The 14381-nt window shown below is 49.9% G+C and overlaps 1 long non-coding RNA gene and 1 pseudogene across 1 annotated transcript; one reads left to right on the top strand and one right to left on the bottom strand.

Moving 5' to 3' along the window:
* The first annotated feature begins 1750 nt into the window (after nt 1–1750).
* LOC112481167 lies at nt 1751–1869 on the top strand (annotated as a pseudogene).
* A 7217-nt stretch (nt 1870–9086) lies between these two features.
* On the bottom strand, nt 9087–14315 carry LOC112481163. Its single transcript, XR_003046816.1, has 3 exons — nt 13410–14315; nt 12641–12777; nt 9087–12559 (listed from the first exon to the last, which is right to left on the bottom strand). It is a non-coding gene; the product is annotated as an uncharacterized LOC112481163 (long non-coding RNA).
* Between the last annotated feature and the right edge of the window lie 66 nt (nt 14316–14381).

The following is a 14381-nucleotide window of genomic DNA, read 5'->3' as shown; positions in this document are numbered from 1 at the left end:
CAGAGTACAGCACCTCGGACGTAGACAGTGCAATCAATGAGGAGTTACTGTTGAAGCCTTGTAGTGGCAACATTTCCAGAACATAGTGTTCATTGGAAAAACAAAGCAATTTCTAAAAGCACACACGACCCCATTGAAATCTGCGTATTTTAAATCTATTTTAATATGAAGTTGACGAGTCCGAAGGCATGGGCAACTTCGACATTACACTGCTCCCTGGGACTGGATGTCATCATTTCTCTTCTCACCCACAATCCTCTGCTTCTCTGTGTCCGAGCCATTTCCCGCCGGCCAGCTGCTGACGTTTGAGAGGCAGGTTCATCCACTCTCAGAGCTGGTGTGAGTTGCAGCAAAGGTAACTTCCACCTTTCTTTCACTGCACAGGCTTTCCTGGTTTCTCGGCCGCCCAGGGACATCTTCCCCGGAGCCATTTCTCACCCAAACAAGGGGACCTGATTTCCTCCTTAGATGCCTTTACGGCGAGGGAACGTCCAGGTGCAGCATGAAGAAAAAAACAGCAGGAAGCCAGGAGGCATGCATGGGACGGCGGCTGGCAGCCAGTGAGTTGTCATGTGTCCGCCTGGCGCACCAGAAAGGGCCCAGTGAGTCTCAAACACAATGATTAACTTTTCTTTAATCTCTGCATCACTGAACAGCACAGCCAACTGCTTGGCCTCCCCCGACAAGCTCAGCGTGAGTCACTCGATGTCTTACTGTGGCCTGAGCAGGTGTGACTGTTCCTTTATGTGCCCTTGAGATACCCAGGGAGTGAATTATGCTTGCTGTCCTCCTCCAACACCAACTAAATATCAAATCTACAATGTCTGATTTAAAACAAAATAACATTGCTTTAAAGTCTTTTTTCTGCTGGTTCAGAGCCAAAGGGATGAGTCCCGTTTCTTTCCCCTTTTCCTGGCTGTTGAACCAAGGTGGAAGGTTTTGGGGATATGAAGCAGCTCCGTAAGTAACAGGAAGTTTATTAACTCGTGGGTTAATTGAGAAAATCATTTACCAAACCGCATTTGCACGTGCTGTGCGAACCATTCTTGAACTGCCGTCAAGACCGGGCCCCAGCTGTGGCCTGCTTAGCTCTTCCTTCTAATGTGGGTCACTCCTTAAACTAGGACAGTCTGCAGGTGTTTCCCTTCGTGCTCTCTCAACTCTTACCCCTTGAAAGAAAGAGGAGGACCGAAGGCCTGCTCGGGCATGGGGAGGGGCAGAAATCAGGGAGAGAAAAGCAGCAGGTGTTTTTCGCGTTGCAGACGCGTCGTCGTCCTCTCTGTTCCATAATCTGTTCCCTGCAGTTGGAACCACACAGACCTGGGTTCCGCCTCCCCTGCCCTACACCCTTCTGGCTGTGTGACTCCCGGCAGATCACCTAACCTCTCTGAGCCACGGTTTCTCGTCCTCTCAGAGCCATCGTGATAATAAAATGAGGTAATGAACGGGGATGGGTGGTAGACAGAATGATGGCCCCAAAGATATCCATGTCCTAATTCTGGAACCAGGGAATGTTACCTTGTATGGCAGAAGGTCCTTCGTAGGTGTGATTTATTTGAGGGTTTTGAGATGGGGAGAATATCTTGGGTTATCCAGGTGGGCCTGTTTCAGGGGTCTTCATCGGTGGAAGGCGACAGACCCGAGAAGCAGACGGTGATGAGTCTATGGACACAGAGACTGGGGGATGTGGCCACAAGCCAGAGAATGCCAGCGGTTTCTAGAAGTTAGAGGAGGCAAGGAACAGATTTTTATCGATGGCCATGATACCCTGAACGGGCCCGATCTCGTCTGATCTCAGAAGCTAAGCAGGGTCGGGCCTGGGTAGTACTTGGATGGGAGACCACCTAGGAAGACCAGGTGCTGTAGGTGTTAAAAAAAAAAGAAAAAGGGGAACAAAGACTTCAGCCCTGTCAAACAGACTTCGGACTTCTGGCCTCCAGACTGTAAGACAATAAATGTGTATTGTTTTTTTAGGCCTCTCGGTTTGTGGTAATTTGTTACAGCAGGCACAGGAAACAAATACAGGATGATATGTAAACATAAAATCCTGTACAAATGGAAAGATTTTCTATAATGTAGCCAGAGCCAGATGAGCCCAAATAGAGTGGGCGTGCCTGATGAGCCAGTAAGGTGTCAGGTGTCTATTTGCATGAGCTTATTTGCAGGGAGGGAAGGTGCCCCCAAGGAGGGCTGTGAGTGGCTGTGTGCCCGGTCACCCAGATTCGAGCCCCAGTCCAGTGGGGACAGTCTCCAGGCAGAGCTGAGGAAACTGTTTTCCAAGGGACTCTGATGGCCTCGTGAGTCCAAGCTGTGCTTCTTCGGGGCCCAGTGACAAGGCAGAATACAGAAGGCAGTAGGGAACATTTGCCCCATTTCTACACGTAACGTGGCCTGGCTGCAACTCAGTAGACACTGCCTGGCATGTTCTCGCCCCCAAGGGCTTCATCTCAAGACTGCTGGGCTGCCTCAACTTTGGCCCGGGTCACTGACCAGGTGGCAGTGGAGAAACACCATCTTTGGGGCCATGCAGGCAGCAGATATCACCCAGAGATTAGAGGTAAAGACCCAGATTTTCCCAGAAACTCCTCCAAAGAAATAATGCAATGCGTCTGGGGAGTAAACACAAGCCACTGGCATTTAGGCAAATGTGTGATGGTGCCCCACCTCACTGACGAGGCCTGGGGACCCTCAGGTCACTGCACGGCCCAACTGTTGCCATCCACCCAAGTTTCTCTCCAGTACAGCTGTTCTCCAGACGCTCTACCCCCGGAGCAGCTGTGACCACACCTCACATCTGTAACGTGGCTTATTCACTGGAGCTCACGCGTGATTCTCTGGGAACTCCTCCTCTCTGCCACTCTCATTCTGTGTCACCCGGAGAGCCATCACGTGTGGTGGCTGAGTGAGATGCTGGATGTCACAAGGCTTCTTGTGCTCCAGGTCTCGGAGTTTTGTTAACCCAGGAGCGCTGCCGCTGGAGGCAAGGATGCCTCCCATCAAGGGCTGGGGAGAGAAGTGATGTTCTCTCTGCTCAAGTGCTCACTCGGTCGGCAGACCCTCACTGGACGGGCTTCGAGCCTCGTCTGCGGTGAGTGTACGCTCACCTGCTTGGCCTCACTCCCGGGCCGCCGGCCTGGTCCGTAGCCTCTTCTCTCTCCTGATCGGCTGCCATCCCCACTTCTCCCGCCCCACTCCTGCCCATGAGTCACACAACGCAAAAAGGGGATCAATCAGATCAAATCGCCCCTCTGTTGCTTCACCCTTTAAAGTATTCCAAATAGGAGTTAGAAATAACACTTAGCAAATAACTAGACAGGATGCCCAGTGAAATTCGAATTCCAGATAATCCCCCCAAAAAAATTTTTAGATAGCATGACCCAAAACTTATCTGAAATGCGAATTTCACTGGGTATCCTGTTATGATCTTGTTTCAACTCTACCAGACACGATGAACGCAGTCTCCGCTCCTCACCTTGACCAAGATGCTGGGGTCCCACCTTCGCCACTCGGGGACCTCCCATTGTGTCCTCACTTGCTCCACACGCCCCAGCACATTGAGCTTCCTTCTGCTGCTTTAACGCATTAAACCCTGTCCCACGTGGAGCCCTCGCACCCTCTGGTCCTCTGCCTGGAACAGTCTCCGTCCTCCCCACCCTCGCACGGCGGGCCTCTGCTTATCGCTCAGGTCTCAGCCCCGGGTCACCCCCTCGGGCGGCTTCCCTGCACCCCTCCAGGCGCGCTCTGCCCTGCCACTCGATTTTCTTCCCCGCTGCACATCCACAGCATCTGAGTCCACTGCTCGCTGGGCCGGAAAATATCAGAAACCAGCCAAGTGGAAAAGACTCGGGGAGCCCATGAAGTGGTTTTCCATGGGGGTGGCCCGAGCGAGGGTCAGTGGAAAACTCTGGAAGAGTCGGCCTGGTTCTCCTGCCACATTTCAGTTTACTCTTCTCGGAGGGTGCCAGAGAGACTGGGGGTGGGCGAGGGAGGAGGAAGCGAGGGGTGCTTCTGCTTTGGGGTCTTTCTCTGCCTCCTTTCTCCTCCTCGGCCTTATTCTGCGGCGTTGCTACAGAGCGCATCTTCCCACGCTCACCACCGCCCGCCTGTTCTCCCTTCTCAAGCTTGGCACCTCCGGGCGGATATGAAGGCTATTTGGGAAGGTTCCTCCTGGTCACCCCGTATTTAGGAAAATTTCACAAAAAGATCTTAGCATCGCTGTAAGTGTACCTCTGAACACCTTTCTCGGAACAGGGGGTTCTGAGTCATCCAAGAATTTCAAATTTGTAGCACCACAAGGGGACATGGGAGAGGGGAGAGAGGGCTGGAAAGCCTCTGCTTATTCAAGGTCATCACCTGGAAGTTGATAGCCAGTCCTCAAAATCCCAAACGTTCTCGGTCGGAGTCTCTCACAGGCCTCAGAGGCAATGCTTGCCTGTGGTGGGACCAGTTTTTTATTTTCTCCCCAATCCATCTCAGACTGACTCTTCATAAGATACTGTGGAGGAGGAGAGATTACAGAAACAGACCAAAATGCAACCTCCCCGACCGTGCACTTGTACGTCTTAACAACATCAAAAAGCTGTGCACGTGTCTAAATGTTGACCCTCAGTGTCCGCACGTGTCCCATTGAGGGTGGATAATAAATATTTGTGTACTGGTACCGGTCCACAGAGCACCCTTAGAGAGCATGGTGCAGATTAGTGGGCAGTTTGTTTAAGATGAGAATCTTAAAAGTGTTCTTTATTCTTTAATATATGAATCTACAGCCAATGAGCTAGGCAATGAAATCACCAACTCTTAATATATCCTAGGAGGCCCCATTTCATGCAAGTAAATTAGATGAGCACACGCGGGTCCGGTGACATTATCCTTGGTTTTGATGAGCAAGGATTTGCTTTTCCCATCGGAGAGTTGTGCATGAGGGATTATGACATTGCGACGAACTGGTGTGTGCCTGCGTGCGTGCGTTTCCATTAACCTCAGGCCTTGTTTATGTCCATGAGGCGTGGTTGGAGTAGGAAGAAATTCAGGCCTTGAGTCCAGACTCTTCCATCTCTCAGGTGCATGAGCTCAAGTTTCCTCATCTGTGAAGCAGAAGAAATACCTGACTGGGCTGTTGTCAGCTCTCAATGAGACAACATACAAAACACAGAGTCTAAACCCAAAGCAGCGCCTGGCCCGCGAGGCGGTTCGCTCTGCTCTGCTCATCTGGGTTCCCAGCGAGAGATTCCAAGGCCGCAGTTCTTTCGTTGCCTTAAAGACGTGGTGAAAGGCTAGATGCAAAAAAGTCTGGAGAGGAAGATCCGGTAGCGGATAACAGCTAGCTGGCAGGCCTGGCTGGACTGTTTCGGGATGTTAATGAGGACCTTTAATTTAACTGAACGTGGGTCTCAGCTGCATACGAGAGCCTGGAGAGAAGGGTTGGGGTGTGGAGAGACTGGGGTTTTCCTTGCTCTGCTGTTTTGCTCTTGAATCCCGGGCCAGTCTTCTTCCCTAACTGGGCCTCTTTATCTGCGTAAGGGTTGGCAGAGGGGTGGGTGGGCACTGCCTGGCTGCCTCCGAGCATGGTTATAAGAAAGAAACCAGCACTGTGACTGGCTCCTCTGTTCCCAGAGAATCATGCCTTTGCCAGCAGGTCTTTGTTCCTTGCCCCAAGGGGGTTGCCGTGACTGACCGAGCCATCTCCTGGCCCACAGGCTCACAGTCAGCAGGCCGGGGGCCGTGGCCCACCTCTCTCCAGATGTCTTCTTCCTCAGACCCATTTTCTTAGCTTGCTCGTGCCAGTTGCATCTTCTCTAATGAAGCAAATGACGACCCCCCGCTTCCCAAATAGGAGGTCGGCGGCTGCCGAGGATGCAGCCCCAGCCTGGACGCAGAGAGCGCCTGGCCTGAGCGTGCCCACCGACTGCTCAGAGCGGGCACTTCCTCTAGTCTACACAGCCCCAGAAAGTTGACCTTGTCACCAAGATAGGCCTGGATTCACTTTCATGGAGCCAAGTGCTGCTTCTGCTCAGGAACCTGGTTGCCCTGGTTACCTGGCAGGGACATCTGTCTGCCACTAAGGAGAGCCTAGAAGATAACTAGTGCTTTACTCCTACCTTAAAGGCCAGAGGGTTAGGGTGGGGGCGCGGGGAGGAGGGACCTCTGGGCCAAAGGAGAACAGGCCTCTACCGCCTGTCCCCGCTGTCACTCATTTAATGATTCACTCACTCTATTCTTTGCTCATTCATTGAAGCTTTCATTTGCTCCTTGACTTTATTCAGCTATCAGTTTGGTCGCCCGCATTCATTCATTCATTCATTCATCTGGTCAGTTAGACATTCATTTGTCCATCCATCAACCACTTACCCTCCCACCCACCTCTGCATCCATCCCTTTATTTGAGGGTCTGTAATTAAATTAGCCAGGCAAGCAAAAGACACGTTCGTACTCCCATGTCCAAAGCACTGTTGTTTGGCAGTGAGGAGGGCAGGGCACCACCATTCATTGCCAGGCTACTATGTACCAGGCGCGGTGCCAATCCCTTAACGCATTCGATCTTCATCTTAATCTCAGAGGCAGGTTCTAAGCTCCCCACATACAGAAGAGGAGAATAAGCCCAGAGAGACTGGGCGACCTGTCTAGAGATAGTCATCCGTAGGAGGCAGTGCCAGGGTCCCGCCCTGGGTTTTCCGGGTTCTGTAGCCATGGCTTTTCTAGTTTGTGTTCAAAGTCGTTATTTACAGAGTGCTTTTTACATTCCGTTGATACTTACCACAATCCTGGGAGATGTGTCATATTGCCCTATTGTGCAAATGAGCAAAGCATGGCTCAGAGAGGTTGAGTGAGATGCCGAAGACTGTAAGTTGCTAAGGACAGAATGTGAACTTGAACTAGGGTCTTCTGATTGCAAAAGTTTTGTTCTTTCGACAGCGTCGTGGGCTCCGAGAATTAGCCACATGGGGCAGCAAGTTCCGAGTGGCTCTAGCCGTTGGGTGGGTGGGTGAGAACCTTGGGTTCTGGGAAGAGAGCAGGGAACAGGTGTGGGGGGCCGGGGGAGAATCTCTGGAGGAGGGAAGGGCGGATGGAGAGAGCCCCGGTAGGGCAGAGGTGCGGAGGGCGTTTAGGGGTTTGGCTAGAGCAGAAAACCTGTGTTGGGCAAAGGAAGGAGACGATGCTGAAATATACGTGGGGCCTTCCCTTCTGAAAGACTCATCCAAGGATCCAGAAGGACTTTTCGAAGCCACAAATCTGATTGTGTCCCTTTCTCATTTAAAACCCTTCAGTGCCACCTCCCTGTTTCTCCCAGGACACAGCCGAGGTCTCCTGCCTGGCTTACAGGCCCTCTGTCCGCCATCACTCAGTTTGTGCACCACCCCACCCACCAGCAGCCCTGCCCACAGGGCAGCCTATCTCCGACATGTCTGTGTAGGTGCTTGGATGTGCTGGCTTCTCTCACAATGAGTCAGGGAGCAACTTCTGTTTCAAGGAACCGCATGGGCAGGCCCGCCACTCCCTGGCTGGCCTCCTGCATCCAAAACAAACAGTCTGGCGTGGGCGCCCGGGTGAGGTGGGGGAGGGCGTTTCAGGATAACCAGGGTGGCGTCCAGAGAAGAGCCTGTCTGTTGTTAGGAAGTAAATGATGAGCACAGGATCGGGGCGTACGCCGCCTCCGATGGCCCGGGGGACATAACAGCCACTCATTAAACACCTGCTTATCCTCATAACCTCTGTGCAACTGAGATAGCATTTGGCCAATGAGGAAACTGAAGCTCAGAACACTGGAGCGAGTGGCTCAGAGTTACACAGCCAGGAAGCAACAGGTTTAGGCTCCGGTCTGTCTGTTGCCAATAGCCTCTCCTTGCAACAGCATCATGGGTCAAAAAGCTTAGATTTTCTAAACAATGCTGACCACCTCTCTATGACAAAAAGCATGAATTGATTAAGAGCTATCGATCCGGAGACTGGCTTCCTGAGTACTGCCGTTGGGTTGCCTCAGTGGACTGAGAACCATATCGATGGCCTTATTTAAGTGACTTACATGAAGGAGGAGAGATCAGAGAAAAGGAACTTGCAGCAGGAAATGCAATGGACCTTGCGGAGCTCCTCTGGTCAGCTTTCTGGGTGGCTCCAAATGTCCCCCTGGAAGGCGGGAGGCAATCAGGGGGTACCAGGTCCAGGCTGCAGTGCTTGAGACAGAATTCTGGGCCGTGCCAAGACCTGAAAGCCCGGAACCCACCGATGCCCTGCCTAAGGGCCCCCTTCTCCCAGGCCCCTGAGCCCGTCTCCTCAGGTGTGTGGGGCTGTGCATCCTGGGGGCTTAGGGTTCAGTCACCTGGGCTGCCACGCGGAGCGAGCCCTGGACAGCCGCACACCATGCTCATGCCCAGTTTGTCCCACTGGACTTCCTGTCGAGCTGTCCTTCAGGGCCTCGAGGCCCTTTCTAGGCCTAGAACCTGCCTCGCTTCTGCAAGCCTCCCTTCCCAAAACCAGACTGCCCAGGTCTGCTCCCTGGTGGTGGACCTGCCTCCTCAGACAGGCGACTGTCCCTAGTTAGACTCCTCCTGTCTCCTGGGCACCGTGCTAGGGGCTGAGGCTACGGAGATGATTCAGATATGGTTCCTGACCTTGAAGAAATCATGGTCCCTTGGCAGAGATGCCCTTAGAATTTCAAAATGGGGACCAGTGGGGCCACAGAGGAGAGGCGGTCACTTCTCTTTGAAAGGTCAGAAAGATGCTCAGGATGAGTTTTGACTGGGTTCTTCAAGCTGACCTCTCAGTGTGAGAAGGTTTTATTTGTAGAGATTAGGGGGCGGGGGCGGGGGGCTGGATGGGAAAGCCATTCTGGGCTGAGGAAGCAACACGAGAAAAGACACAGTGGCAACAACCAAATGTCTATCAACGGGAGAATAGATAAATTGTGCATTATTCGTAACATGAAACATTACACAGCAATAGAATAGAATACAATACACAATAACATCAATAAATCTCTGGTACAATGCTGAGCAAAAGAAGTTTGATCCCAAAGAAGACATAACATAGCGCGCAGTTATATTCATATGAAGTTCAAATACGATACACAAAACATCAATAAATCTGTGGTACAATGCTGAGCAAAAGAAGTTCGATCCCAAAGAAGACATAACATAGCGCGCAATTATATTCATATGAAGTTCAAGAACAGGCAAAACTCATCTGCGGTGATAGAAATCAAAATAGTGCTTACCTGTAGCTGGCACTGGGAGACTTTGGGGGCTGTTAGGATGGTGGATGGTGGTGACATACTTTATCAGGCTTTATACTTCAGAGTCATAGACTTTACTATATGTCTTGGTCAGCTCGGGCTGCTGAAACAAAATACCATGGACAGGGTAGCTTAAATAGAAATGTATTGCCCACACTCCTGGAGGTGGAGAAGTCCAAGATCAAGGCACTGGCTGATTCAGTGCCTGGTGAGAACTGTTTCTCAGCTGCAGACAGCTGCCTTCTAGCTGAGTCTTTACGTTGTTTTGTGGGAAAGGAGAAGAGTGAGCTCTCTGGTGTCTCTTCTTATAAGTACACTAATCCTATTGGATTAGGGCCCCACCCTTATGACCTCATTTGACCTTAATTATCCAAAAAGGCCCTATCTCCAAATACAGTTATATTGTGGGTGGGAGTTCAATATATGAATTTTGGGAGGGACACAAATATTCAATCCATAACCTTATATTTCAGTTATACTTCAAAACGAAAAGAAAGGAGAAAAATAATACCAATGTTGATTCCTCATTGCCAGAGACTCTAATTCACCTGGTCTGGCATGGGGGTCTCGTGCTAAATGTTTTTTTTAAGTATTCCAGTGACTCTAACATGTAACAGAACCTGAGACCCACTGGAGTTGTCCTTCTTAAAGAGCGTCCCTCTCTGAGGTTCTAAGCCTTGAACCTGCTGGGAGAAGCCAGCTGCTGGGCTTATCCTGGAATGCACAGACTGCAGGGCCGAGAAGGAAGTCAGTGCAAAGCGCTTTTATCTGAAGGAAGTCTTGCATGAAGCACTGGTGCAGAGACCGCTGGCTGCTGAAGTCTCTAGCCTCGGGCAGTCTGGCTCTGTCACCGTGCGACTCTGCAGGCTTCTCAGCGCCAGCCCCCCATGCACACCTGCATGGCCTGCCTGCTCCTGGTAGGGGTCCAGGCTTGGCATCCCTTTCAGCATCTTGAAAGCCCCGCTGAGGAGGCCGGAAAGCCGTGATTCCAATAAGCCACAGTGGGGCTAGGCGAATAATTGTGAATGGAATTCGTGCTTGAGACTTCTGGTTCTCACAGCTGTGGCTGGGGGGTGGAAGTCACCACGGGAATTCTGAGTATTGTTCAGAGCTGCCTGCCGCTTCTATTGTTGGGCTCTGATTACAGCTTTTGTTTCTCTGTAAAGTACAGTTATTAAATGCCCGCCGGGGAACAAAGATGTATTTACATGCTAGGGGGGTTGGTGAAGGCAAGCTATTTTTAGAGCTGCCCCTGCGGTTAGTCTGCTGGATGGGGGATGAGGAGGGGGAGGGGAGGGAAAAAGAAGGGACAGGGGGAGAGAGAAGGGCCCATGGGGGTTGTGGATGGGGGGAATCTTTCATCTTTTAGGTGAAAGTGAAATGTTTCTAAAGGAGCCAGAGATGATTGAAAACACCGAAGAAGCCATCACAATGCTGCTCTAGCTTACCTAAGTCAGTTTATTTATACTTATATTTGTGGCCAAGAGAAGGAGGTAGGGTACACTTGGGAAAGTGAATCGAAGCCGCCGGTATTAGTCAGTGTTCTCCGGAGAAACGAACAGGATCTATGCATATAGATAGAGATAGGTATATATGGGAGATTTACTATGGGAGTTGTTTCATGCGGTTATGGAGGCCGAGAGGTCCCACCATCTGTTGCCTGAAAGCTGAGAACCAGGAAAGCTGGTGGTGTAATTCACTTTGAGTCTAAAGGCCCAAGAACCAGGAGCCCCGAAGCCTGAGGGCAGAAGACAGATGTCTCAGCTCCAGCAGAGAGAGTGAATTCTCCCTACCCCTGCCTTTTTGTTCTATTTAGGCCCTAAAAGGATCGTATGAGGCCCACCCACAGTGGGGAGGGAGATCTTTACTGAGCCTACTGATGTGACCGCCAATCTCTCCCAGAGACTCCCTGACAGACACACTCAGAAATGACGTTTCCCAGCTATCTGGGCATCCCTTAGCTCTGTCAGGTCCACACGTAAAATTAGCCATCACATCCCCCTTACACTGGCAACCGGGATCCTTCTGAGTCGGTCCCCTACTGCTTCCAGGGCACCACATTCGCACGGCCCTGCTCTCCAGCCATACCAAATTCCCCAGGATCCCAGTCCACAATGAATACTTCCACCCCAGTCGCCCCAGATTATGTGTGAGGTTCACAGTCGTCAGAGTAATTCTAAAACCTAGCCACTGCTTAGATGAGAGACTGTGTCATTCACCTCGATCAGGTGAGCTTAGGAGTCGGGCTAAACTAAATAAAACAGTCGCTGACATTGATGGAGCCATCAATATATGCCAGGCACTTTGCTAAGAACTTTACATTCGTTATTTCCTCTAAGACTCACGATGAGGCTGTGAAGTAGGAATTATGATCAACTCTATTTTACAGATGAGGAAATGTTGAGGCTTAGAGAACTAAGGTTAATGAGCCCAAGGTCATGACTAGTTGGTGCTGATGGACTATGGACTCTGGAGTCCAGGCTCCTTGCTCTCCTTTCCTAGGATAGGGCCCGTGAAGTCCACAGGGTCTGCTGGTGGAAGCTGTGACTTCTGCTTCTCTTCCTCTGGGTGTCAGCATGGCAGCCCTCCCAGACACTTGAGGCATTGGTTCTTATTGTTGAACGTAAGTAAACACTTCTGACAAACGGCAAGATGGATAAGAGAAACTGGTGGCCTTTGATTTGTTGGACAGGTCAACTGCGGGGGTCTGAGCGAGAAGTTCTCACAGGCTGAAGATCTGGTAAAGGCCCAGATGGATTCCTTCTCAGATCCTCTCTCAACTTTGTCTAGAATGTTCACTTTCTAGAATGTTCCACCACTTTAGTGTGGCAATTAGCAACCCAGATGTGGCCCTCGACAGGCATCTGGGCTTCAGAAAATCTTCCTTTTCAAGTTTTTACACCACATTGGAGCAAGAGTCCACATGTTTGCATGATAGCAGGCATTCTGTTCTCCATAATTTTAGGGCTTACCAGCATCCCCGACCTGCCATATGTGGTCAAGGTAGTTAACGTATGACCTAACTGGGTTGTCTGCCGGGGCTGGAAACTCACCAGACCCCAGAGATCGCAGGCATTGCTGAGGATCTTGAGGGCTCCTGTGGCATCAGGCAATATCCAGTGTCAGTTTCTCTTCCTTGTTGCCTGCTGAGCCTAAGCAGGAAATACCTGGTTCTGCTCTCGAAAAATCTTGGAGGCAATCAGCTCCCCTGACTCCAGATTTTTTTCCTCTGTGAGCCTGGAATTTTGGTTGTTTGTTGACCTGTTCGGAAATCCCGTTTATGGCATGTGGATGGTCCCTCATAGTTCCTCCCTGAAGTATTGTGCTTCAGCCCTGGGACACAAAAATTAGTTTCAGAAGGACAATCCAGTCACCTGATCTGTATTCTGGGCAGGTCACGCAATCTCACCCCACCTGCGGTAATGACTGAGCAGCATCCTTTCTACCCTTGGCTGAGGCCAGGTATGTGGGAGGGCCAGGAAGGCCAGCCTTCTGACTTCTCAGCCACGAAAGCAGCCCCACTGACTCTTTTCCCAGGTTTCATTTTTACACTGAAAAATAGAGAAATGCTGTTTTTAACTCTCTGCTACCCAGTTTCTGGAGGGGACACCACAGGAACAAAGCTGGATTCAGAAAGTGGTTCATGTTTAATTCTTGTTCTGTTTTGGTTCTGATTTCTAGTCAGAATGTAACCTAACATATATATGTGATACATATACATCCTTACAGGTAGCCTAGCACAGACTTTTATTTAGAATTCATAACTTTACTTAGATTAACCTGTAAACCCACTTAGATCACCCTAATTATTATAAGGTGTTCTAACCACATCCTGTGATTTGCTCAGATTTTAACAGAAGGGCTGAGACTTAAACTTTCTTCCATACCTACTCCATCCCTAACTTTGACAGTTGTCAGACCTGTCTTTTCAAGGAGATGAGATAATTTACAGAACCAGGGGAAGAATCTAGTTCAACACGCTCAGGGCTGGCCCAAGCAGCCTAGAGGACCCTCTGCTGATCTCATGAACTTTTCTCATTTTACCCTCGTTATAATCCTAAACTCTCCTCCCAGGGGTGGGAGTTTTCCACTATTTTTGAACATGTGATATATGTATAGGCATGTTTGCTAACTGCGTAGGTGCAGGAATGTCCCCACCTATACCTGTGATGAGGAAGCTCACCTTGATGTTTATGTTTGATTTCTCTGAATGAGGCTAATCCAATCCTTTGCTTTCGAAGACACATTGCTCTAGGAGTGATCCCCAGTGTGTCTCTTGCTTGCTGGCTCTCGATAAATTTCCTTCTCATAAAATCACCTTGTCTTTTGGCTGGCAACCACTGAGTAACTGGACCCGGTTCGGTCCAGTAACAAAAACAGGGGGGTACTCTGGAGTTGCTCCTTCCATTGACTTCTGAATCTGACTCAGTCCATTAAGGGGGCTGGTGACATTCATCAGTGAACAAATAATATTGCTGTTATAGGCACTGAGAATACAGTGATGAACAAAACAGATAACATCCCGGCCTGTGTGGAGGTTGCACCATAGTGAGGCATGCAGAAAATAAGCAAGATAAAGAAGTGAAATATTTATCTTTCCTGCTAAAGAGAGAAGAACAAAGCAGGGAAGGAGACATGAAGTATCTATGAGGGAAGGGCAGGTCAATCTTAGAGGAGCGACAGGTGCTCAGAAACTTTCTGTGTGGCTTTGGATCAGTCGCATGACCTCTCCACACTGCTCTACTTCGTGTTGTCAGAGGGGTTAATGTCCATCTGGAGGTCCCAGCGTGTAAGCGTGTAGAAGGAGCTCAATAGATATTTTTGAACAAAACTTCGAAGGGCTTTACACATGCAAGGCATGAATAAGGAGGATGAGAACGATGTTTTAAAGGTAAATTGCAGATTCTGGAATTCAGATTCCTCCTCTCCCTTTTCTTCAGATGACAAGTATCCATGGAATATTCCAGCATTCCTCAGTGCCCTCTGTGTGTCCTGAATGTTCTTGGTTCGCTCTCAGACTGTAATTTTAACAAGGGAATATTCCACATACTTTAAAAAGAATAACACTGAAAGAACTGTTACATAATAAAGCTCTCCATCCAAAAAAAAAAAAAAAAAACGGCGGAGGAAAAGCAAAAAGAAAATTTTTTTTTTT

The sequence above is a fragment of the Pteropus alecto genome, unplaced genomic scaffold, assembly GCF_000325575.1.
Source record: "Pteropus alecto unplaced genomic scaffold, ASM32557v1 scaffold205, whole genome shotgun sequence".
NCBI lineage: Eukaryota > Metazoa > Chordata > Mammalia > Chiroptera > Pteropodidae > Pteropus > Pteropus alecto.
Note: the sequence above shows the minus strand (reverse complement) of the source record. Positions and strands in the feature narration are given on the sequence as shown.